Below are 24,761 nucleotides of genomic sequence, written 5' to 3'. Positions count from 1 at the left end.
AACAGCTGAACGCGCTAACCATTGCGCCAAGGAAGCCCAAAATTTAAATGTTCGTCAGGTATTGTGGAAAAACTCAGACATTTTACGTTACATCTGAGACATCACAACACCGCTCCCGGATGGGCTCGAACCACCAACCTATTGGTTAATAGCCGAACGCGCTAACCATTGCGCCAATGAAGCCCAAAAATTAAATTTTCGTCAGGTATTGAGGTAAAACTTTGACTTTTTACTTCACATCTGAGGCCTCACAACACCGCTCCCGGATGGGCTCGAACCACCAGCCTTTCGGTTAACAGCCGAACGCGCTAACCATTGCGCCACGGAAGCCCAAAAGTTTGATGCTCGTCAGGTATTGTGTAAAAACCTTGACTTTTTACGTCACATCTGAGACCTCACAACACCGCTCCCGGATGGGCTCGAACCACCAACCTATTGGTTAAAAGCCGAACGCGCTAAACATTGCGCCACGGAAGCCCAAAAGTTAAATGCTCGTCAGGTATTGTGTAAAAACCTTGACTTTTTACGACACATCTGAGACCTCACAACACCGCTCCCGGATGGGGTCGAACCACCAACCTATTGGTTAACAGCCGAACGCGCTAAACATTGCGCCACGGAAGCCCAAATGTTAAATGCTCGTCAGGTATTGTGTAAAAACCTTGACTTTTTACGTCACATCTGAGACCTCACAACACCGCTCCCGGATGGGCTCGAACCACCAACCTATTGGTTAACAGCCGAACGCGCTAACCATTGCGCCACGGAAGCCCAAAAGTTAAATGCTCGTCAGGTATTGTGTAAAAACCTTGATTTTTTACGTCAAATCTGAGACCTCACAACACCGCTCCCGGATGGGGTCGAACCACCAACCTATTGGTTAACAGCCGAACGCGCTAACCATTGCGCCACGGAAGCCCAAAAATTAAATGGTCGTCATTTATTGTGCAAAAACTTTGGCTTTCTACGTTACATTTGAGATCACACAACACCGCTCCCGGATGGGCTCGAACCACCAACCTATTGGTTAACAGCCGAACGCGCTAACCAATGAGCCACGGAAGCCCAAAAATTAAATGGTCGTCAGGTATTGTGGAAAAACTTTAGCTTTCTACGTCACATCTGAGACCTCACAACACCGCTCCCGGATGAGCTCGAACCACCAACCTATTGGTTAACAGCCGAACGCGCTAATCATTGAGCCACGGAAACCCAGAAATTAAATGGTTGTCACGTATTGTGGAAAAGTTTTGACTTTTTACGCTACATCTGAGACCCCACAACACCTCTCCCGGGTGGGCTCCTACCACCAGCCTCTCGATTAACAGCTGAACGCGCTAACCATTGCGCCACGGAAGCCCAAAAATTCAATGTTCGACAGGTATTGTGGAAAAACTCTGACATTTTATGTTACATTTGAGACGTCACAACACCGCTCCCGGGAGAGCTCAAACCACCAGTCTTTTGAATAGCAGCTGAACAGCGCAACCATTCGCCACGGACGCCCAAAAATTAAATGGTCGTCAGGTATTGTGGAAAAACTCTGACATTTTACGTAACATCTGAGACGTCACAACACCGCTCCCGGATGGGCTCGAACCACTAACCTTTCGGTTAACAGCCGAACGCGCTAGCCATTGCGCCACGGACGCCCAAAAATTAAATGGTTGTCAGGTATTGTTGAAAAGTTACGACTTTTCACGCTACATCTGAGACCCCACAAATCCTCTCTCGTTTGGGCTCGAACCACCAACCTTTCGGTTAACAGCTGAACGCACTAACCATTGCGCCACGGAAGCCCAAAAATTAAATGGTCGTCAGGTATTGTAGAAAAACTTTGGCTATTTACGTTACATTTGATATCCAAAAACACCACTCCCGGGTGGGCTCGAACCACCAAGCTATTGGTTAACAGCCGAACGCGCTAACCATTGAGCCACGAAAGATCAGAAAACAAATGGTTATCACGTATTATGGAAAAAGTTTGACTTTTCACGCTACATCTGAGACCTCACAACACCTCTCTTGGGTGGGCTCGAACCACCAACCTTTCGATTAACAGCTGAACGCGCTAACCATTGCGCCACGGAAGCCCAAAATTTAAATGCTCGTCAGGTATTGTGGAAAAACTCTGACATTTTACGTTACATCTGAGACGTCACAACACCGCTCCCGGGAGGGCTCGAACCACCAACCTTTCGGTTAACAGCTGAACGCGCTGACCATTGCGCCACTGAAGCCCAAAAATTAAATTTTCGTCAGGTATTGAGGTAAAACTTTGACTTTTTACTTCACATCCTAGACCTCACACCACCGCTCCCGGATGGGCTCCAACCACCAACCTTTCGATTGACAGCCGAACGCGCTAACCATTGAGCCACGGAAGCTCAGAAATTAAATGGTTGTCACGTATTGTGGAAACGTTTTGACTTTTTACGCTACATCTGAGACCCCACATCACCTCTTCCGGGTGGGCTCGAACCACCAACCTTTCGATTAACAGCTGAACGCGCTAACCATTGCGCCAAGGAAGCCCAAAATTTAAATGTTCGTCAGGTATTGTGGAAAAACTCAGACATTTTACGTTACATCTGAGACATCACAACACCGCTCCCGGATTGGCTCGAACCACCAACCTATTGGTTAATAGCCGAACGCGCTAACCATTGCGCCAATGAAGCCCAAAAATTAAATTTTCGTCAGGTATTGAGGTAAAACTTTGACTTTTTACTTCACATCTGAGGCCTCACAACACCGCTCCCGGATGGGCTCGAACCACCAGCCTTTCGGTTAACAGCCGAACGCGCTAACCATTGCGCCACGGAAGCCCAAAAATTAGATGCTCGTCAGATATTGTGTAAAAACCTTGACTTTTTACGTCACATCTAAGACCTCACAACACCGCTCCCGGATGGGCTCGAACCACCAACCTATTGGTTAACAGCCGAACGCGCTAACCATTGCGCCACGGACGCCCAATAATTAAATGGTTGTCAGGTATTGTTGAAAAGGTACGACTTTTCACGCTACTTCTGAGACCCCACAAATCCTCTCTCGTTTGGGCTCGAACCACCAACCTATTGCTTAACAGCTGAACGCGCTAACCATTGAGCCACGGAAGCTCAGAAATTAAACGGTTGTCAGGTATTGTGGAAAGACTTTGGCTTTCTACGTTACATTTGAGACCCCACAACACCTCTCCCGGGTGGGCTCGAACCACCAACCTATTGGTTAACAGCCGAACGCGCTAACCATTGAGCCACGGAAGCTGAGAAATTAAATGGTTGTCACGTATTGTGGAAAAGTTTTGACTTTTTACGCTACATCTGAGACCACACAATACCTCTTCCGGGCGGGCTCGAACCACCAACCTTTCGATTAACAGCTGAACGCGCTAACCATTGCGCCACGGAAGCCCAAAAGTTAAATGTTCGTCAGGTGTTTTGGAAAAACTCTGACATTTTACGTTATATCTGAGACGTCACAACACCGCTCCCGGAAGGGCTCGAACCACCAACCTTTCGGTTAACAGCTGAACGCGCTAACCATTCGCCACTGAGGCCCAAAAATTAAATGGTCGTCAGGTATTGTGGAAAAACTTTGGCTATTTACGTTACATTTGAGATCCCAAAACACCGCTCCCGGGTGGGCTCGAACCACCAACCTATTGGTTAACAGCCGAACGCGCTAGCCATTGCTCCACGGACGCCCAAAAATTAAATGTTCGTCAGGTATTGTGGAAAAACTCCGACATTTTACGTTACATCTGAGACGTCACAACACTTCTCCCGGATGGGCTCGAACCACCAACCTATTGGTTAATAGCCGAACGCGCTAACCATTGCGCCACTGAAGCCCAAAAATTAAATTTTCGTCAGGTATTGAGGTAAAACTTTGACTTTTTACTTCACATCTGAGGCCTCACAACACCGCTCCCGGATGGGCTCGAACCACCAACCTTTCGGTTAACAGCCGAACGCGCTAACCATTGCGCCACGGAAGCCCAAAAATTAAATGGTCGTCAGGTATTGTGGAAAAACTTTGGCTTTCTACGTTACATTTGAGATCACACAACACCGCTCCCGGGTGGGCTCAAACCACCAACCTATTGGTTAACAGCTGAACGCGCTAACCACTGAGCCACGGAAGCTCAGAAATTAAACGGTTGTCAGGTATTGTGGAAAAACTTTGGCTTTCTACGTTACATTTGAGACCCCACAACACCTCTCCCGGGTGGGCTCGAACCACCAACCTTTCGATTAACAGCTGAACGCGCTAACCATTGAGCCACGGAAGCTCAGAAATTAAATGGTTGTCACGTATTGTGGAAACGTTTTGACTTTTTACGCTACATCTGAGACCACACAATACCTCTTCCGGGCGGGCTCGAACCACCAACCTTTCGATTAACAGCTGAACGCGCTAACCATTGCGCCACGGAAGCCCAAAAGTTAAATGTTCGTCAGGTGTTTTGGAAAAACTCTGACATTTTACGTTACATCTGAGACGTCACAACACCGCTCCCGGGAGGGCTCGAACCACCAACCTTTCGGTTAACAGCCGAACGCGCTAGCCATTGCGCCACGGAAGCTCAGAAATTAAATGGTTGTCAGGTATTGTTGAAAAGTTACGACTTTTCACGCTACATCTGAGACCCCACAAAACCTCTCTCGTTTGGGCTCGAACCACCAACCTTTCGGTTAACAGCTGAACGCGCTGACCATCGCGCCACTGAAGCCCAAAAATTAAATGTTCGTCAGGTATTGTGGAAAAACTCTGACATTTTACGTTACATCTGAGACGTCACAACACCGCTCCCGGGAGGGCTCGAACCACCAACCTTTCGGTTAACAGCTGAACGCGCTGACCATTGCGCCACTGAAGCCCAAAAATTAAATTTTCGTCAGGTATTGAGGTAAAACTTTGACTTTTTACTTCACATCCTAGACCTCACAACACCGCTCCCGGATGGGCTCCAACCACCAACCTTTCGATTGACAGCCGAACGCGCTAACCATTGAGCCACGGAAGCTCAGAAATTAAATGGTTGTCACGTATTGTGGAAACGTTTTGACTTTTTACGCTACATCTGAGACCCCACATCACCTCTTCCGGGTGGGCTCGAACCACCAACCTTTCGATTAACAGCTGAACGCGCTAACCATTGCGCCACGGAAGCCCAAAATTTAAATGCTCGTCAGGTATTGTGGAAAAACTCTGACATTTTACGTTACATCTGAGACGTCACAACACCGCTCCCGGGAGGGCTCGAACCACCAACCTTTCGGTTAACAGCTGAACGCGCTGACCATTGCGCCACTGAAGCCCAAAAATTAAATTTTCGTCAGGTATTGAGGTAAAACTTTGACTTTTTACTTCACATCCTAGACCTCACAACACCGCTCCCGGATGGGCTCCAACCACCAACCTTTCGATTGACAGCCGAACGCGCTAACCATTGAGCCACGGAAGCTCAGAAATTAAATGGTTGTCACGTATTGTGGAAACGTTTTGACTTTTTACGCTACATCTGAGACCTCACAACACCTCTCTTGGGTGGGCTCGAACCACCAACCTTTCGATTAACAGCTGAACGCGCTAACCATTGCGCCACGGAAGCCCAAAATTTAAATGCTCGTCAGGTATTGTGGAAAAACTCTGACATTTTACGTTACATCTGAGACGTCACAACACCGCTCCCGGGAGGGCTCGAACCACCAACCTTTCGGTTAACAGCTGAACGCGCTGACCATTGCGCCACTGAAGCCCAAAAATTAAATTTTCGTCAGGTATTGAGGTAAAACTTTGACTTTTTACTTCACATCCTAGACCTCACAACACCGCTCCCGGATGGGCTCCAACCACCAACCTTTCGATTGACAGCCGAACGCGCTAACCATTGAGCCACGGAAGCTCAGAAATTAAATGGTTGTCACGTATTGTGGAAACGTTTTGACTTTTTACGCTACATCTGAGACCCCACATCACCTCTTCCGGGTGGGCTCGAACCACCAACCTTTCGATTAACAGCTGAACGCGCTAACCATTGCGCCAAGGAAGCCCAAAATTTAAATGTTCGTCAGGTATTGTGGAAAAACTCAGACATTTTACGTTACATCTGAGACATCACAACACCGCTCCCGGATGGGCTCGAACCACCAACCTATTGGTTAATAGCCGAACGCGCTAACCATTGCGCCAATGAAGCCCAAAAATTAAATTTTCGTCAGGTATTGAGGTAAAACTTTGACTTTTTACTTCACATCTGAGGCCTCACAACACCGCTCCCGGATGGGCTCGAACCACCAGCCTTTCGGTTAACAGCCGAACGCGCTAACCATTGCGCCACGGAAGCCCAAAAATTAGATGCTCGTCAGATATTGTGTAAAAACCTTGACTTTTTACGTCACATCTAAGACCTCACAACACCGCTCCCGGATGGGCTCGAACCACCAACCTATTGGTTAACAGCCGAACGCGCTAACCATTGCGCCACGGACGCCCAATAATTAAATGGTTGTCAGGTATTGTTGAAAAGGTACGACTTTTCACGCTACTTCTGAGACCCCACAAATCCTCTCTCGTTTGGGCTCGAACCACCAACCTATTGCTTAACAGCTGAACGCGCTAACCATTGAGCCACGGAAGCTCAGAAATTAAACGGTTGTCAGGTATTGTGGAAAGACTTTGGCTTTCTACGTTACATTTGAGACCCCACAACACCTCTCCCGGGTGGGCTCGAACCACCAACCTATTGGTTAACAGCCGAACGCGCTAACCATTGAGCCACGGAAGCTGAGAAATTAAATGGTTGTCACGTATTGTGGAAAAGTTTTGACTTTTTACGCTACATCTGAGACCACACAATACCTCTTCCGGGCGGGCTCGAACCACCAACCTTTCGATTAACAGCTGAACGCGCTAACCATTGCGCCACGGAAGCCCAAAAGTTAAATGTTCGTCAGGTGTTTTGGAAAAACTCTGACATTTTACGTTATATCTGAGACGTCACAACACCGCTCCCGGAAGGGCTCGAACCACCAACCTTTCGGTTAACAGCTGAACGCGCTAACCATTCGCCACTGAGGCCCAAAAATTAAATGGTCGTCAGGTATTGTGGAAAAACTTTGGCTATTTACGTTACATTTGAGATCCCAAAACACCGCTCCCGGGTGGGCTCGAACCACCAACCTATTGGTTAACAGCCGAACGCGCTAGCCATTGCTCCACGGACGCCCAAAAATTAAATGTTCGTCAGGTATTGTGGAAAAACTCCGACATTTTACGTTACATCTGAGACGTCACAACACTTCTCCCGGATGGGCTCGAACCACCAACCTATTGGTTAATAGCCGAACGCGCTAACCATTGCGCCACTGAAGCCCAAAAATTAAATTTTCGTCAGGTATTGAGGTAAAACTTTGACTTTTTACTTCACATCTGAGGCCTCACAACACCGCTCCCGGATGGGCTCGAACCACCAACCTTTCGGTTAACAGCCGAACGCGCTAACCATTGCGCCACGGAAGCCCAAAAATTAAATGGTCGTCAGGTATTGTGGAAAAACTTTGGCTTTCTACGTTACATTTGAGATCACACAACACCGCTCCCGGGTGGGCTCAAACCACCAACCTATTGGTTAACAGCTGAACGCGCTAACCACTGAGCCACGGAAGCTCAGAAATTAAACGGTTGTCAGGTATTGTGGAAAAACTTTGGCTTTCTACGTTACATTTGAGACCCCACAACACCTCTCCCGGGTGGGCTCGAACCACCAACCTTTCGATTAACAGCTGAACGCGCTAACCATTGAGCCACGGAAGCTCAGAAATTAAATGGTTGTCACGTATTGTGGAAACGTTTTGACTTTTTACGCTACATCTGAGACCACACAATACCTCTTCCGGGCGGGCTCGAACCACCAACCTTTCGATTAACAGCTGAACGCGCTAACCATTGCGCCACGGAAGCCCAAAAGTTAAATGTTCGTCAGGTGTTTTGGAAAAACTCTGACATTTTACGTTACATCTGAGACGTCACAACACCGCTCCCGGGAGGGCTCGAACCACCAACCTTTCGGTTAACAGCCGAACGCGCTAGCCATTGCGCCACGGAAGCTCAGAAATTAAATGGTTGTCAGGTATTGTTGAAAAGTTACGACTTTTCACGCTACATCTGAGACCCCACAAAACCTCTCTCGTTTGGGCTCGAACCACCAACCTTTCGGTTAACAGCTGAACGCGCTGACCATCGCGCCACTGAAGCCCAAAAATTAAATGTTCGTCAGGTATTGTGGAAAAACTCTGACATTTTACGTTACATCTGAGACGTCACAACACTTCTCCCGGATGGGCTCGAACCACCAACCTATTGGTTAATAGCCGAACGCGCTAACCATTGCGCCACTGAAGCCCAAAAATTAAATTTTCGTCAGGTATTGAGGTAAAACTTTGACTTTTTACTTCACATCTGAGGCCTCACAACACCGCTCCCGGATGGGCTCGAACCACCAACCTTTCGGTTAACAGCCGAACGCGCTAACCATTGCGCCACGGAAGCCCAAAAACTAAATGGTCGTCAGGTATTGTGGAAAAACTTTGGCTTTCTACGTTACATTTGAGATCACACAACACCGCTCCCGGGTGGGCTCGAACCACCAACCTATTGGTTAACAGCTGAACGCGCTAACCACTGAGCCACGGAAGCTCGGAAATTAAACGGTTGTCAGGTATTGTGGAAAAACTTTGGCTTTCTACGTTACATTTGAGACCCCACAACACCTCTCCCGGGTGGGCTCGAACCACCAACCTTTCGATTAACAGCTGAACGCGCTAACCATTGCACCACGGAAGCCCAAAAATTAGATGCTCGTCAGATATTGTGTAAAAACCTTGACTTTTTACGTCACATCTAAGACCTCACAACACCGCTCCCGGATGGGCTCGAACCACCAACCTATTGGTTAACAACCGAACGCGCTAACCATTGCGCCACGGACGCCCAAAAATTAAATGTTCGTCAGGTATTGTGGAAAAACTTTGGCTATTTACGTTACATTTGAGATCCCAAAACACCGCTCCCGGGTGGGCTCGAACCACCAACCTATTGGTTAACAGCCGAACGCGCTAGCCATTGCTCCACGGACGCCCAAAAATTAAATGTTCGTCAGGTATTGTGGAAAAACTCCGACATTTTACGTTACATCTGAGACGTCACAACACTTCTCCCGGATGGGCTCGAACCACCAACCTATTGGTTAATAGCCGAACGCGCTAACCATTGCGCCACTGAAGCCCAAAAATTAAATTTTCGTCAGGTATTGAGGTAAAACTTTGACTTTTTACTTCACATCTGAGGCCTCACAACACCGCTCCCGGATGGGCTCGAACCACCAACCTTTCGGTTAACAGCCGAACGCGCTAACCATTGCGCCACGGAAGCCCAAAAATTAAATGGTCGTCAGGTATTGTGGAAAAACTTTGGCTTTCTACGTTACATTTGAGATCACACAACACCGCTCCCGGGTGGGCTCAAACCACCAACCTATTGGTTAACAGCTGAACGCGCTAACCACTGAGCCACGGAAGCTCAGAAATTAAACGGTTGTCAGGTATTGTGGAAAAACTTTGGCTTTCTACGTTACATTTGAGACCCCACAACACCTCTCCCGGGTGGGCTCGAACCACCAACCTTTCGATTAACAGCTGAACGCGCTAACCATTGAGCCACGGAAGCTCAGAAATTAAATGGTTGTCACGTATTGTGGAAACGTTTTGACTTTTTACGCTACATCTGAGACCACACAATACCTCTTCCGGGCGGGCTCGAACCACCAACCTTTCGATTAACAGCTGAACGCGCTAACCATTGCGCCACGGAAGCCCAAAAGTTAAATGTTCGTCAGGTGTTTTGGAAAAACTCTGACATTTTACGTTACATCTGAGACGTCACAACACCGCTCCCGGGAGGGCTCGAACCACCAACCTTTCGGTTAACAGCCGAACGCGCTAGCCATTGCGCCACGGAAGCTCAGAAATTAAATGGTTGTCAGGTATTGTTGAAAAGTTACGACTTTTCACGCTACATCTGAGACCCCACAAAACCTCTCTCGTTTGGGCTCGAACCACCAACCTTTCGGTTAACAGCTGAACGCGCTGACCATCGCGCCACTGAAGCCCAAAAATTAAATGTTCGTCAGGTATTGTGGAAAAACTCTGACATTTTACGTTACATCTGAGACGTCACAACACTTCTCCCGGATGGGCTCGAACCACCAACCTATTGGTTAATAGCCGAACGCGCTAACCATTGCGCCACTGAAGCCCAAAAATTAAATTTTCGTCAGGTATTGAGGTAAAACTTTGACTTTTTACTTCACATCTGAGGCCTCACAACACCGCTCCCGGATGGGCTCGAACCACCAACCTTTCGGTTAACAGCCGAACGCGCTAACCATTGCGCCACGGAAGCCCAAAAACTAAATGGTCGTCAGGTATTGTGGAAAAACTTTGGCTTTCTACGTTACATTTGAGATCACACAACACCGCTCCCGGGTGGGCTCGAACCACCAACCTATTGGTTAACAGCTGAACGCGCTAACCACTGAGCCACGGAAGCTCGGAAATTAAACGGTTGTCAGGTATTGTGGAAAAACTTTGGCTTTCTACGTTACATTTGAGACCCCACAACACCTCTCCCGGGTGGGCTCGAACCACCAACCTTTCGATTAACAGCTGAACGCGCTAACCATTGCACCACGGAAGCCCAAAAATTAGATGCTCGTCAGATATTGTGTAAAAACCTTGACTTTTTACGTCACATCTAAGACCTCACAACACCGCTCCCGGATGGGCTCGAACCACCAACCTATTGGTTAACAACCGAACGCGCTAACCATTGCGCCACGGACGCCCAAAAATTAAATGTTCGTCAGGTATTGTGGAAAAACTCCGACATTTTACGTTACATCTGAGACGTCACAACACTTCTCCCGAATGGGCTCGAACCACCAACCTTTCGGTTAACAGCCGAACGCGCTAACCATTGCGCCACGGACGCCCAAAAAAAATGGTCGTCAGGTATTGCGGAAAAACTTTGGCTATTTACGTTACATTTGAGATACAAAAACACCGCTCCCGGGTGGGCTCGAACCACCAAGCTATTGGTTAACAGCCGAACGCGCTAACCATTGAGCCACGAAAGATCAGAAAATAAATGGTTATCACGTATTATGGAAAAAGTTTGACTTTTCACGCTACATCTGAGACCTCACAACACCTCTCCCGGGTGGGCTCGAACCACCAACCTTTCGATTAACAGCTGAACGCGCTAACCATTGCGCCACGGAAGCCCAAAAATTAAATGTTCGTCAGGTATTGTGGAAAAACTCTGACATTTTACGTTACATCTGAGACATCACAACACCGCTCCCGGATGGGCAAGAACCACCAACCTACTGGTTAACAGCCGAACGCGCTAACCATTGAGCCACGGAAGCTCAGAAATTAAATGGTTGTCAGGTATTGTTGAAAAGTTACGACTTTTCACGCTACATCTGAGACCCCACAAAACCTCTCTCGTTTGGGCTCGAACCACCAACCTTTCGGTTAACAGCTGAACGCGCTGACCATCGCGCCACTGAAGCCCAAAAATTAAATGTTCGTCAGGTATTGTGGAAAAACTCTGACATTTTACGTTACATCTGAGACGTCACAACACTTCTCCCGGATGGGCTCGAACCACCAACCTATTGGTTAATAGCCGAACGCGCTAACCATTGCGCCACTGAAGCCCAAAAATTAAATTTTCGTCAGGTATTGAGGTAAAACTTTGACTTTTTACTTCACATCTGAGGCCTCACAACACTTCTCCCGGGTGGGCTCGAACCACCAACCTATTGGTTAACAGCTGAACGCGCTAACCACTGAGCCACGGAAGGTCGGAAATTAAACGGTTGTCAGGTATTGTGGAAAAACTTTGGCTTTCTACGTTACATTTGAGACCCCACAACACCTCTCCCGGGTGGGCTCGAACCACCAACCTTTCGATTAACAGCTGAACGCGCTAACCATTGCACCACGGAAGCCCAAAAATTAGATGCTCGTCAGATATTGTGCAAAAACCTTGACTTTTTACGTCACATCTAAGACCTCACAACACCGCTCCCGGATGGGCTCGAACCACCAACCTATTGGTTAACAGCCGAACGCGCTAACCATTGCGCCACGGACGCCCAAAAATTAAATGTTCGTCAGGTATTGTGGAAAAACTCCGACATTTTACGTTACATCTGAGACGTCACAACACTTCTCCCGAATGGGCTCGAACCACCAACCTATTGGTTAATAGCCGAACGCGCTAACCATTGCGCCACGGACGCCCAAAAATTAAATGTTCGTCAGGTATTGTGGAAAAACTCCGACATTTTACGTTACATCTGAGACGTCACAACACTTCTCCCGAATGGGCTCGAACCACCAACCTTTCGGTTAACAGCCGAACGCGCTAACCATTGCGCCACGGACGCCCAAAAAAAATGGTCGTCAGGTATTGCGGAAAAACTTTGGCTATTTACGTTACATTTGAGATCCAAAACCACCGCTCCCGGGTGGGCTCGAACCACCAAGCTATTGGTTAACAGCCGAACGCGCTAACGATTGAGCCACGAAAGATCAGAAAATAAATGGTTATCACGTATTATGGAAAAAGTTTGACTTTTCACGCTACATCTGAGACCTCACAACACCTCTCCCGGGTGGGCTCGAACCACCAACCTTTCGATTAACAGCTGAACGCGCTAACCATTGCGCCACGGAAGCCCAAAAATTAAATGTTCGTCAGGTATTGTGGAAAAACTCTCACATTTTACGTTACATCTGAGACATCACAACACCGCTCCCGGATTAGCAAGAACCACCAACCTACTGGTTAACAGCCGAACGCGCTAACCATTGAGCCACGGAAGCTCAGAAATTAAATGGTAGTCAGGTATTGTTGAAAAGTTACGACTTTTCACGCTACATCTGAGACCCCACAAAACCTCTCTCGTTTGGGCTCGAACCACCAACCTTTCGGTTAACAGCTGAACGCGCTGACCATCACGCCACTGAAGCCCAAAAATTAAATGTTCGTCAGTTATTGTGGAAAAACTCTGACATTTTACGTTACATCTGAGACGTCACAACACTTCTCCCGGATGGGCTCGAACCACCAACCTATTGGTTAATAGCCGAACGCGCTAACCATTGCGCCACTGAAGCCCAAAAATTAAATTTTCGTCAGGTATTGAGGTAAAACTTTGACTTTTTACTTCACATCTGAGGCCTCACAACACCGCTCCCGGATGGGCTCGAACCACCAACCTTTCGGTTAACAGCCGAACGCGCTAACCATTGCGCCACGGAAGCCCAAAAATTAAATGGTCGTCAGGTATTGTGGAAAAACTTTGGCTTTCTACGTTACATTTGAGATCACACAACACCGCTCCCGGGTGGGCTCGAACCACCAACCTATTGGTTAACAGCTGAACGCGCTAACCACTGAGCCACGGAAGCTCAGAAATTAAACGGTTGTCAGGTATTGTGGAAAAACTTTGGCTTTCTACGTTACATTTGAGACCCCACAACACCTCTCCCGGGTGGGCTCGAACCACCAACCTTTCGATTAACAGCTGAACGCGCTAACCATTGAGCCACGGAAGCTCAGAAATTAAATGGTTGTCACGTATTGTGGAAACGTTTTGACTTTTTACGCTACATCTGAGACCACACAATACCTCTTCCGGGCGGGCTCGAACCACCAACCTTTCGATTAACAGCTGAACGCGCTAACCATTGCGCCACGGAAGCCCAAAAGTTAAATGTTCGTCAGGTGTTTTGGAAAAACTCTGACATTTTACGTTACATCTGAGACGTCACAACACCGCTCCCGGGAGGGCTCGAACCACCAACCTTTCGGTTAACAGCTGAACGCGCTGACCATTGCGCCACTGTAGCCCAAAAATTAAATTTTCGTCAGGTATTGAGGTAAAACCTTGACTTTTTACTTACCATCTGAGACCTCACAACACCGCTCCCGGATGGGCTCGAACCACCAACCTTTCGGTTAACAGCCGAACGCGCTAACCATTCGCCACTGAGGCCCAAAAATTAAATGGTCGTCAGATATTGTGGAAACACTTTGGCTATTTACGTTACATTTGAGATCCAAAAACACCGCTCCCGGGTGGGCTCGAACCACCAACCTATTGGTTAACAGCCGAACGCGCTAACCATTGAGCCACGGAAGATCAGAAATTAAATGGTTGTCACGTATTGTGGAAAAGTTTTGACTTTTAACGCTACATCTGAGACCCCACAACACCTCTTCCGGGTGGGCTCGAACCACCAACCTTTCGATTAAGAGCTGGACGCGCTAATTACTGCGCCACGGAAGCCCAAAAATTAAATGTTCGTCAGGTATTGTGGAAAAACTCTGACATTTTACTTAACATCTGAGACGTCACAACACCGCTCCCGGATGGGCTCGAACCACCAACCTTTCGGTTAACAGCCGAACGCGCTAGCCATTGCGCCACGGACACCCAAAAATTAAATGGTTGTCAGGTATTGTTGAAAAGTTACGAATTTTCACGCTACATCTGAGACCCCACAAAACCTCTCTCGTTTGGGCTCGAACCACCAACCTTTCGGTTAACAGCTGAACGCGCTGACCATTGCGCCACTGAAGCCCAAAAATTAAATGTTCGTCAGGTATTGTGGAAAAACTCCGACATTTTACGTTACATCTGAGACGTCACAACACTTCTCCCGAATGGGCTCGAACCACCAACCTATTGGTTAATAGCCGAACGCGCTAACCATTGCGCCACTGAAGCCCAAAAATTAAATTTTCGTCAGGTATTGAGGTAAAACTTTGACTTTTTACTTCACATCTGAGGCCTCACAACACCGCTCCCGGATGGGCTCGAACCACCAACCTTTCGGTTAACAGCCGAACGCGCTAACCATTGCGCCACGGACGCCCAAAAAAAAATGGTCGTCAGGTATTGCGGAAAAACTTTGGCTATTTACGTTACATTTGAGATCCAAAAACACCGCTCCCGGGTGGGCTCGAACCACCAAGCTATGGGTTAACAGCCGAACGCGCTAACCATTGAGCCACGAAAGATCAGAAAATAAATGGTTATCACGTATTATGGAAAAAGTTTGACTTTTCACGCTACATCTGAGACCTCACAACACCTCTCTCGGGTGGGCTCGAACCACCAACCTTTCGATTAACAGCTGAACGCGCTAACCATTGCGCCACGGAAGCCCAAAAATTAAATGCTCGTCAGGTATTGTGGAAAAACTCTGACATTTTACGTTACATCTGAGACGTCACAACACCGCTCCCGGGAGGGGTCGAACCACCAACCTTTCGGTTAACAGCTGAAAGCGCTGACCATTGCGCCACGGAAGCCCAAAAATTAAATGTTCGTCAGGTATTGTGGCAAAACTCTGACATTTTACGTTACATCTGAGACGTCACAACACTTCTCCCGGATGGGCTCGAACCACCAACCTATTGGTTAATAGCCGAACGCGCTAACCATTGTGCCACTGAAGCCCAAAAATTAAATTTTCGTCAGGTATTGAGGTAAAACTTTGACTTTTTACTTCACATCTGACGCCTCACAACACCGCTCCCGGATGGGCTCGAACCACCAACCTTTCGGTTAACAACCGAACGCGCTAACCATTCGCCACGGACGCCCAAAAATTAAATGCTCGTCAGGTATTGTGGAAATATTTTGGCTATTTACGTTACATTTGAGATCCAAAAACACCGCTCCCGGGTGGGCTCGAACCACCAACCTATTGGTTAACAGCCGAACGCGCTAACCATTGAGCCACGAAAGCTCGGAAAATAAATGGTTGTCACGTATTGTGGAAAAGTTTTGTCTTTTTACGCTACATATGAGACCCAACAACACCTCTCCCGGGTGGGCTCGAACCACCAACCTTTCGATTAACAGCTGAACGCGCTAACCATTGCGCCACGCAAGCTCAAAAATTAAATGTTCGTCAGATATTGTGGAAAAACTCTGACATTTTACGTTACATCTGAGACGTCACAACACTTCTCCCGGATAGGCTCGAAAAACCAACCAATTGGTTAACAGCCGAACGCGCTAACCATTGAGCCACAGAAGCTCAGAAATTAAATGGTTGTTAGGTTTTGTGGATAAGTTATGACTTTTTACGTTACATCTGAGACCCTACAACACCTCTCCCAGGTGGGCTCGAACCACCATCCTTTCGGTTAACAGCCGAACGCGCTAACCATTGCGCCAAGGAAGCCCAAAAATGAAATGGTCGTCAGGTATTGTGGAAAAACTCCGACATTTTACGTTACATCTGAGACGTCACAACACTTCTCCCGAATGGGCTCGAACCACCAACCTATTGGTTAATAGCCGAACGCGCTAAGCATTGCGCCACGGACGCCCAAAAAAATGGTCGTCAGGTATTGCGGAAACACTTTGGCTATTTACGTTACATTTGAGATCCAAAACCACCGCTCCCGGGTGGGCTCGAACCACCAAGCTATTGGTTAACAGCCGAACGCGCTAACGATTGAGCCACGAAAGATCAGAAAATAAATGGTTATCACGTATTATGGAAAAAGTTTGACTTTTCACGCTACATCTGAGACCTCACAACACCTCTCCCGGGTGGGCTCGAACCACCAACCTTTCGATTAACAGCTGAACGCGCTAACCATTGCGCCACGGAAGCCCAAAAATTAAATGTTCGTCAGGTATTGTGGAAAAACTCTGACATTTTACGTTACATCTGAGACATCACAACACCGCTCCCGGATTAGCAAGAACCACCAACCTACTGGTTAACAGCCGAACGCGCTAACCATTGAGCCACGGAAGCTCAGAAATTAAATGGTAGTCAGGTATTGTTGAAAAGTTACGACTTTTCACGCTACATCTGAGACCCCACAAAACCTCTCTCGTTTGGGCTCGAACCACCAACCTTTCGGTTAACAGCTGAACGCGCTGACCATCACGCCACTGAATTCCAAAAATTAAATGTTCGTCAGTTATTGTGGAAAAACTCTGACATTTTACGTTACATCTGAGACGTCACAACACTTCTCCCGGATGGGCTCGAACCACCAACCTATTGGTTAATAGCCGAACGCGCTAACCATTGCGCCACTGAAGCCCAAAAATTAAATTTTCGTCAGGTATTGAGGTAAAACTTTGACTTTTTACTTCACATCTGAGGCCTCACAACACCGCTCCCGGATGGGCTCGAACCACCAACCTTTCGGTTAACAGCCGAACGCGCTAACCATTGCGCCACGGAAGCCCAAAAATTAAATGGTCGTCAGGTATTGTGGAAAAACTTTGGCTTTCTACGTTACATTTGAGATCACACAACACCGCTCCCGGGTGGGCTCGAACCACCAACCTATTGGTTAACAGCTGAACGCGCTAACCACTGAGCCACGGAGCTCAGAAATTAAACGGTTGTCAGGTATTGTGGAAAAACTTTGGCTTTCTACGTTACATTTGAGACCCCACAACACCTCTCCCGGGTGGGCTCGAACCACCAACCTTTCGATTAACAGCTGAACGCGCTAACCATTGAGCCACGGAAGCTCAGAAATTAAATGGTTGTCACGTATTGTGGAAACGTTTTGACTTTTTACGCTACATCTGAGACCACACAATACCTCTTCCGGGCGGGCTCGAACCACCAACCTTTCGATTAACAGCTGAACGCGCTAACCATTGCGCCACGGAAGCCCAAAAGTTAAATGTTCGTCAGGTGTTTTGGAAAAACTCTGACATTTTACGTTACATCTGAGACGTCACAACACCGCTCCCGGGAGGGCTCGAACCACCAACCTTTCGGTTAACAGCTGAACGCGCTGACCATTGCGCCACTGTAGCCCAAAAATTAAATTTTCGTCAGGTATTGAGGTAAAACCTTGACTTTTTACTTACCATCTGAGACCTCACAACACCGCTCCCGGATGGGCTCGAACCACCAACCTTTCGGTTAACAGCCGAACGCGCTAACCATTCGCCACTGAGGCCCAAAAATTAAATGGTCGTCAGATATTGTGGAACCACTTTGGCTATTTACGTTACATTTGAGATCCAAAAACACCGCTCCCGGGTGGGCTCGAACCACCAACCTATTGGTTAACAGCCGAACGCGCTAACCATTGAGCCACGGAAGATCAGAAATTAAATGGTTGTCACGTATTGTGGAAAAGTTTTGACTTTTAACGCTACATCTGAGACCCCAAAACACCTCTTCCGGGTGGGCTCGAACCACCAACCTTTCGATTAAGAGCTGGACGCGCTAATTACTGCGCCACGGAAGCCCAAAAATTAAATGTTCGTCAGGTATTGTGGAAAAACTCTGACATTTTACTTAACATCTGAGACGTCACAACACCGCTCCCGGATGGGCTCGAACCACCAACCTTTCGGTTAACAGCCGAACGCGCTAGCCATTGCGCCACGGACACCCAAAAATTAAATGGTTGTCAGGTATTGTTGAAAAGTTACGAATTTTCACGCTACATCTGAGACCCCACAAAACCTCTCTCGTTTGGGCTCGAACCACCAACCTTTCGGTTAACAGCTGAACGCGCTGACCATTGCGCCACTGAAGCCCAAAAATTAAATGTTCGTCAGGTATTGTGGAAAAACTCCGACTTTTTACTTCACATCTGAGGCCTCACAACACCGCTCCCGGATGGGCTCGAACCACCAACCTTTCGGTTAACAGCCGAACGCGCTAACCATTGCGCCACGGACGCCCAAAAAAAAATGGTCGTCAGGTATTGCGGAAAAACTTTGGCTATTTACGTTACATTTGAGATCCAAAAACACCGCTCCCGGGTGGGCTCGAACCACCAAGCTATGGGTTAACAGCCGAACGCGCTAACCATTGAGCCACGAAAGATCAGAAAATAAATGGTTATCACGTATTATGGGAAAAGTTTGACTTTTCACGCTACATCTGAGACCTCACAACACCTCTCTCGGGTGGGCTCGAACCACCAACCTTTCGATTAACAGCTGAACGCGCTAACCATTGCGCCACGGAAGCCCAAAAATTAAATGCTCGTCAGGTATTGTGGAAAAACTCTGACATTTTACGTTACATCTGAGACGTCACAACACCGCTCCCGGGAGGGGTCGAACCACCAACCTTTCGGTTAACAGCTGAAAGCGCTGACCATTGCGCCACGGAAGCCCAAAAATTAAATGTTCGTCAGGTATTGTGGCAAAACTCTGACATTTTACGTTACATCTGAGACGTCACAACACTTCTCCCGGATGGGCTCGAACCACCAACCTATTGGTTAATAGCCGAACGCGCTAACCATTGTGCCACTGAAGCCCAAAAATTAAATTTTCGTCAGGTATTGAGGTAAAACTTTGACTTTTTACTTCACATCTGACGCCTCACAACACCGCTCCCGGATGGGCTCGAACCACCAACCTTTCGGTTAACAACCGAACGCGCTAACCATTCGCCACGGACGCCCAAAAATTAAATGGTCGTCAGGTATTGTGGAAATATTTTGGCTATTTACGTTACATTTGAGATCCAAAAACACCGCTCCCGGGTGGGCTCGAACCACCAACCTATTGGTTAACAGCCGAACGCGCTAACCATTGAGCCACGAAAGCTCGGAAAATAAATGGTTGTCACGTATTGTGGAAAAGTTTTGTCTTTTTACGCTACATATGAGACCCAACAACACCTCTCCCGGGTGGGCTCGAACCACCAACCTTTCGATTAACAGCTGAACGCGCTAACCATTGCGCCACGCAAGCTCAAAAATTAAATGTTCGTCAGATATTGTGGAAAAACTCTGACATTTTACGTTACATCTGAGACGTCACAACACTTCTCCCGGATAGGCTCGAAAAACCAACCAATTGGTTAACAGCCGAACGCGCTAACCATTGAGCCACAGAAGCTCAGAAATTAAATGGTTGTTAGGTTTTGTGGATAAGTTATGACTTTTTACGTTACATCTGAGACCCTACAACACCTCTCCCAGGTGGGCTCGAACCACCATCCTTTCGGTTAACAGCCGAACGCGCTAACCATTGCGCCAAGGAAGCCCAAAAATGAAATGGTCGTCAGGTATTGTGGAAAAACTTTGGCTATTTACGTTACATTTGAGATCCCAAAACACCGCTCCCGGGTGGGCTCGAACCACCAACCTATTGCTTAACAGCCGAACGCGCTAACCATTGAGCCACGGAAGCTCAGAAAATAAATGGTTATCACGTATTATGGAAAAAGTTTGACTTTTCACGCTACATCTGAGACCTCACAACACCGCTCCCGGATGGGCTCGAACCACCAACCTTTCGATTAACAGCCGAACGCGCTAACATTGAGCCACGGAAGCCCAAAAATTAAATGTTCGTCAGGACAATAAATAAAAATGTACCTCGATTTTTAATAACATTTTCAAAATCGAATATCGAATGAATATCGTTACATTGCTTGAATTAAAGCAAAAAGTATAAAAATAATGGTTTCAGTGAACATATTTGAAAATAATGAAGAAATACTCAAAGTATGCTTCTTTGGCCGTGAAACGTCGATTTTGAAAATGTTATTAAAAATCGAGGTAAATTTTTAATTATTGTTCAATCAAGATGAAATCACTTTCAAAGAGTGTTTTATAGGGAATTAAGCTGAATTCGGTCAAACATTTCTCCAAAAAAAAATGCATTCAAAAGTGTACCGAAAAAATCGCATGTTTTTCTTCTTCAAGATACAAAATCCGTGACAACGATTTCTTATTGAAAAATTTAATTTTAACAGTTTTTTGATTGAATATCGTTACATTTGCTTGAATTAAAGCAAAAAGTATAAAAATAATGGTTTCAGTGAACATATTTGAAAATAGTGAAGAAATACTCAAAATATGCTTCTTTGGGCGTGAAACGTCGATTTTGAAAATGTTATTAAAAATCGAGGTACATTTTTATTTATTGTTCAATCGAGATGAAATCACTTTTAATGATTGTTTTATAGGGAATTAAGCTGAATTCGGTCAAAAATTTCTCCTGAAAAAAATGCATTCAAAAAAGTACCGAAAAAATCGCATGTTTTTCTTCTTCAAGATACAAAATCCGTGACAACGATTTCTTATTGAAAAATTTAATTTTAACAGTTTTTTCATTGAATATCGTTACATTTGCTTGAATTAAAGCAAAAAGTATAAAAATAATGCTTTCAGTGAACATATTTGAAAATAGTGAAGAAATACTCAAAGTATGCTTCTTTGGCCGTGAAACGTCGATTTTTAAAATATTATTAAAAATCGAGGTAAATTTTTAATTATTGTTCAATCGAGATGAAATCACTTTCAAAGAGTGTTTTATAGGGAATTAAGCTGAATTCGGTCAAACATTTCTCCAAAAAAAAATGCATTCAAAAGTGTACCGAAAAAATCGCATGTTTTTTTTCTTCAAGATACAATATCCGTGACAACGATTTCTTATTGAAAATTGAATTTTAACAGTTTTTTGAATAAATATCGTTACATTGCTTGAATTAAAGCAAAAAGTATAAAAATAATGGTTTCAGTGGTTATATTTGAAAATAGTGAAGAAATACTCAAAATATGCTTCTTTGGCCGTGAAACGTCGATTTTGAAAATGTTATTAAAAATCGGGGTAAATTTTTAATTATTGTTCAATCGAGATGAAATCACTTTCAATGAGTGTTTTATAGGCAATTAAGCTGAATTCGGTCAAACATTTCTCCAGAAAAAAATGCATTCAAAAGTGTACCGAAAAAATCGCTTGTTTTTTTTCTTCAAGATACAAAATCCGTGACAACGATTTCTTATTTAAAATTGAATTTTAACAGTTTGTTGAATGAATATCGTTACATTTGCTTGAATTAACGCAAAAATTACAAAAATAATGGTTTCAGTGGTTATATTTGAAAACAGTGAACAAATACTCAAAATGTTTTTCTTAGGCCGAGTTACGTCGATTTTGAAAATGTTATTAAAAATCAAGGTACATTTTTATTTATTGTTCAATCGAGATGAAATCACTTTCAATGAGTGTTTTATAGGGAATTAAGCTGAATTCGGTCAAAAATTTCTCCAGAAAAAAATGCATTCAAAAAAGTACCGAAAAAATCGCATGTTTTTCTTCTTCAAGATACAAAATCCGTGACAACGATTTCTTATTGAAAAATTGAATTTTAACAGTTTTTTGAATGAATATCGTTACATTTGCTTGAATTAAAGCAAAAAGTATAAAAATAATGGTTTCAGTGAATATATTTGTAAATAGTGAAGAAATACTCAAAATATGCTTCGTTGGTGGTGAAACGTCGATTTTTAAAATGTTATTAAAAATCGAGGTACATTTTTAATTATTGTTCAATCGAGATGAAATCACTTTTAATGAGTGTTTTATAGGGAATTAAGCTGAATTCGGTCAAACATTTCTCCAGAAAAAAATGCATTTAAAAGTGTACCGAAAAAATCGCATGTTTTTTTTCTTCAAGATACAAAATCCGTGACAACGATTTCTTATTTAAAATTGAATTTTAACAGTTTGTTGAATGAATATCGTTACATTTGCTTGAATTAAAGCAAAAACTATAAAAATAATGGTTTCAGTGGTTATTTTGGAAAATAGTGAAGAAATACTCAAAATATGCTTCTTTGGCCGTGAAACGTCGATTTTGAAAATGTTATTAAAAATCGAGGTACATTTTTATTTATTGTTCAATCGAGATGAAATCACTTTTAATGAGTGTTTTATAGGGAATTAAGCTGAATTCGGTCAAAAATTTCTCCAGAAAAAAATTCATTCAAAAAAGTACCGAAAAAGTCGCAGGTTTTTCTTCTTCAAGACACAAAATCCGTGAATACGATTTCCTACTGAAAATTGAATTTTAACAGTTTTTTGAATGAATATCGTTACATTGCTTGAATTAAAGCAAAAAGTATAAAAATAATGGTTTCAGTGAACATATTTGAAAATAATGAAGAAATACTCAAAGTATGCTTCTTTGGCCGTGAAACGTCGATTTTGAAAATGTTATTAAAAATCGAGGTAAATTTTTAATTATTGTTCAATCAAGATGAAATCACTTTCAAAGAGTGGTTTATAGGGAATTAAGCTGAATTCGGTCAAACATTTCTCCAAAACAAAATGCATTCAAAAGTGTACCGAAAAAATCGCATGTTTTTTTTCTTCAAGATACAATATCCGTGACAACGATTTCTTATTGAAAATTGAATTTTAACAGTTTTTTGAATGAATATCGTTACATTGCTTGAATTAAAGCAAAAAGTATAAAAATAATGGTTTCAGTGGTTATATTTGAAAATAGTGAAGAAATACTCAAAATATGCTTCTTTGGCCGTGAAACGTCGATTTTGAAAATGTTATTAAAAATCGAGGTACATTTTTATTTATTGTTCAATCGAGATGAAATCACTTTTAATGAGTGTTTTATAGGGAATTAAGCTGAATTCGGTCAAAAATTTCTCCTGAAAAAATTGCATTCAAAAAAGTACCGAAAAAATCGCATGTTTTTCTTCTTCAAGATACAAAATCCGTGACAACGATTTCTTAATGAAAAATTTAATTTTAACAGTTTTTTGATTGAATATCGTTACATTTGCTTGAATTAAAGCAAAAAGTATAAAATTAATGCTTTCAGTGAACATATTTGAAAATAGTGAAGAAATACTCAAAGTATGCTTCTTTGGCCGTGAAACGTCGATTTTGAAAATGTTATTAAAAATCGAGGTAAATTTTTAATTATTGTTCAATCGAGATGAAATCACTTTCAATGAGTGTTTTATAGGGAATTAAGCTGAATTCGGTCAAAAATTTCTCCAGAAAAAAATGCATTCAAAAAAGTACCGAAAAAATCGCATGTTTTTCTTCTTCAAGATACAAAATCCGTGACAACGATTTCTTATTGAAAAATTGAATTTTAACAGTTTTTTGAATGAATATCGATACATTTGCTTGAATTAAAGCAAAAAGTATAAAAATGATGGTTTCAGTGGTTATTTTTGAAAATAGTGAAGAAATACTCAAAATATGCTTCTTTGGCCGTGAAACGTCGATTTTGAAAATGTTATTAAAAATCGAGGTACATTTTTATTTATTGTTCAATCGAGATGAAATCACTTTTAATGAGTGTTTTATAGGGAATTAAGCTGAATTTAGTCAAAAATTTCTCCAGAAAAAAATTCATTCAAAAAAGTACCGAAAAAATCGCAGGTTTTTCTTCTTTAAGACACAAAATCCGTGAATACGATTTCCTACTGAAAATTGAATTTTAACAGTTTTTTGAATGAATATCGTTACATTGCTTGAATTAAAGCAAAAAGTATAAAAATAATGGTTTCAGTGAACATATTTGAAAATAATGAAGAAATACTCAAAGTATGCTTCTTTGGCCGTGAAACGTCGGTTTTGAAAATGTTATTAAAAATCGAGGTAAATTTTTAATTATTGTTCAATCAAGATGAAATCACTTTCAAAGAGTGGTTTATAGGGAATTAAGCTGAATTCGGTCAAACATTTCTCCAAAACAAAATGCATTCAAAAGTGTACCGAAAAAATCGCATGTTTTTTTTCTTCAAGATACAATATCCGTGACAACGATTTCTTATTGAAAATTGAATTTTAACAGTTTTTTGAATGAATATCGTTACATTGC

At 44.1% G+C, this 24,761-nt stretch overlaps 4 non-coding genes across 4 annotated transcripts; all 4 read right to left on the bottom strand.

Moving 5' to 3' along the window:
- Nucleotides 1–2,314: 2,314 nt before the first annotated feature.
- On the bottom strand, nt 2,315–2,387 carry TRNAD-GUC (transfer RNA aspartic acid (anticodon GUC)). Its single transcript has one exon. It is a non-coding gene; the product is annotated as a tRNA-Asp (tRNA).
- Nucleotides 2,388–4,959: 2,572 nt separating this feature from the next.
- On the bottom strand, nt 4,960–5,032 carry TRNAD-GUC (transfer RNA aspartic acid (anticodon GUC)). Its single transcript has one exon. It is a non-coding gene; the product is annotated as a tRNA-Asp (tRNA).
- Nucleotides 5,033–5,400: 368 nt separating this feature from the next.
- TRNAD-GUC (transfer RNA aspartic acid (anticodon GUC)) lies at nt 5,401–5,473 on the bottom strand. The gene has a single exon. It is a non-coding gene; the product is annotated as a tRNA-Asp (tRNA).
- A 368-nt stretch (nt 5,474–5,841) lies between these two features.
- Nucleotides 5,842–5,914, bottom strand: TRNAD-GUC (transfer RNA aspartic acid (anticodon GUC)). The gene has a single exon. It is a non-coding gene; the product is annotated as a tRNA-Asp (tRNA).
- Between the last annotated feature and the right edge of the window lie 18,847 nt (nt 5,915–24,761).

Source organism: Phalangium opilio, unplaced genomic scaffold (genome assembly GCF_054372755.1).
Source record: "Phalangium opilio isolate 3A_F unplaced genomic scaffold, DU_Popi_V2 ptg000037l_1, whole genome shotgun sequence".
NCBI lineage: Eukaryota > Metazoa > Arthropoda > Arachnida > Opiliones > Phalangiidae > Phalangium > Phalangium opilio.
This window is presented reverse-complemented; position numbering and strand designations above follow the sequence as displayed.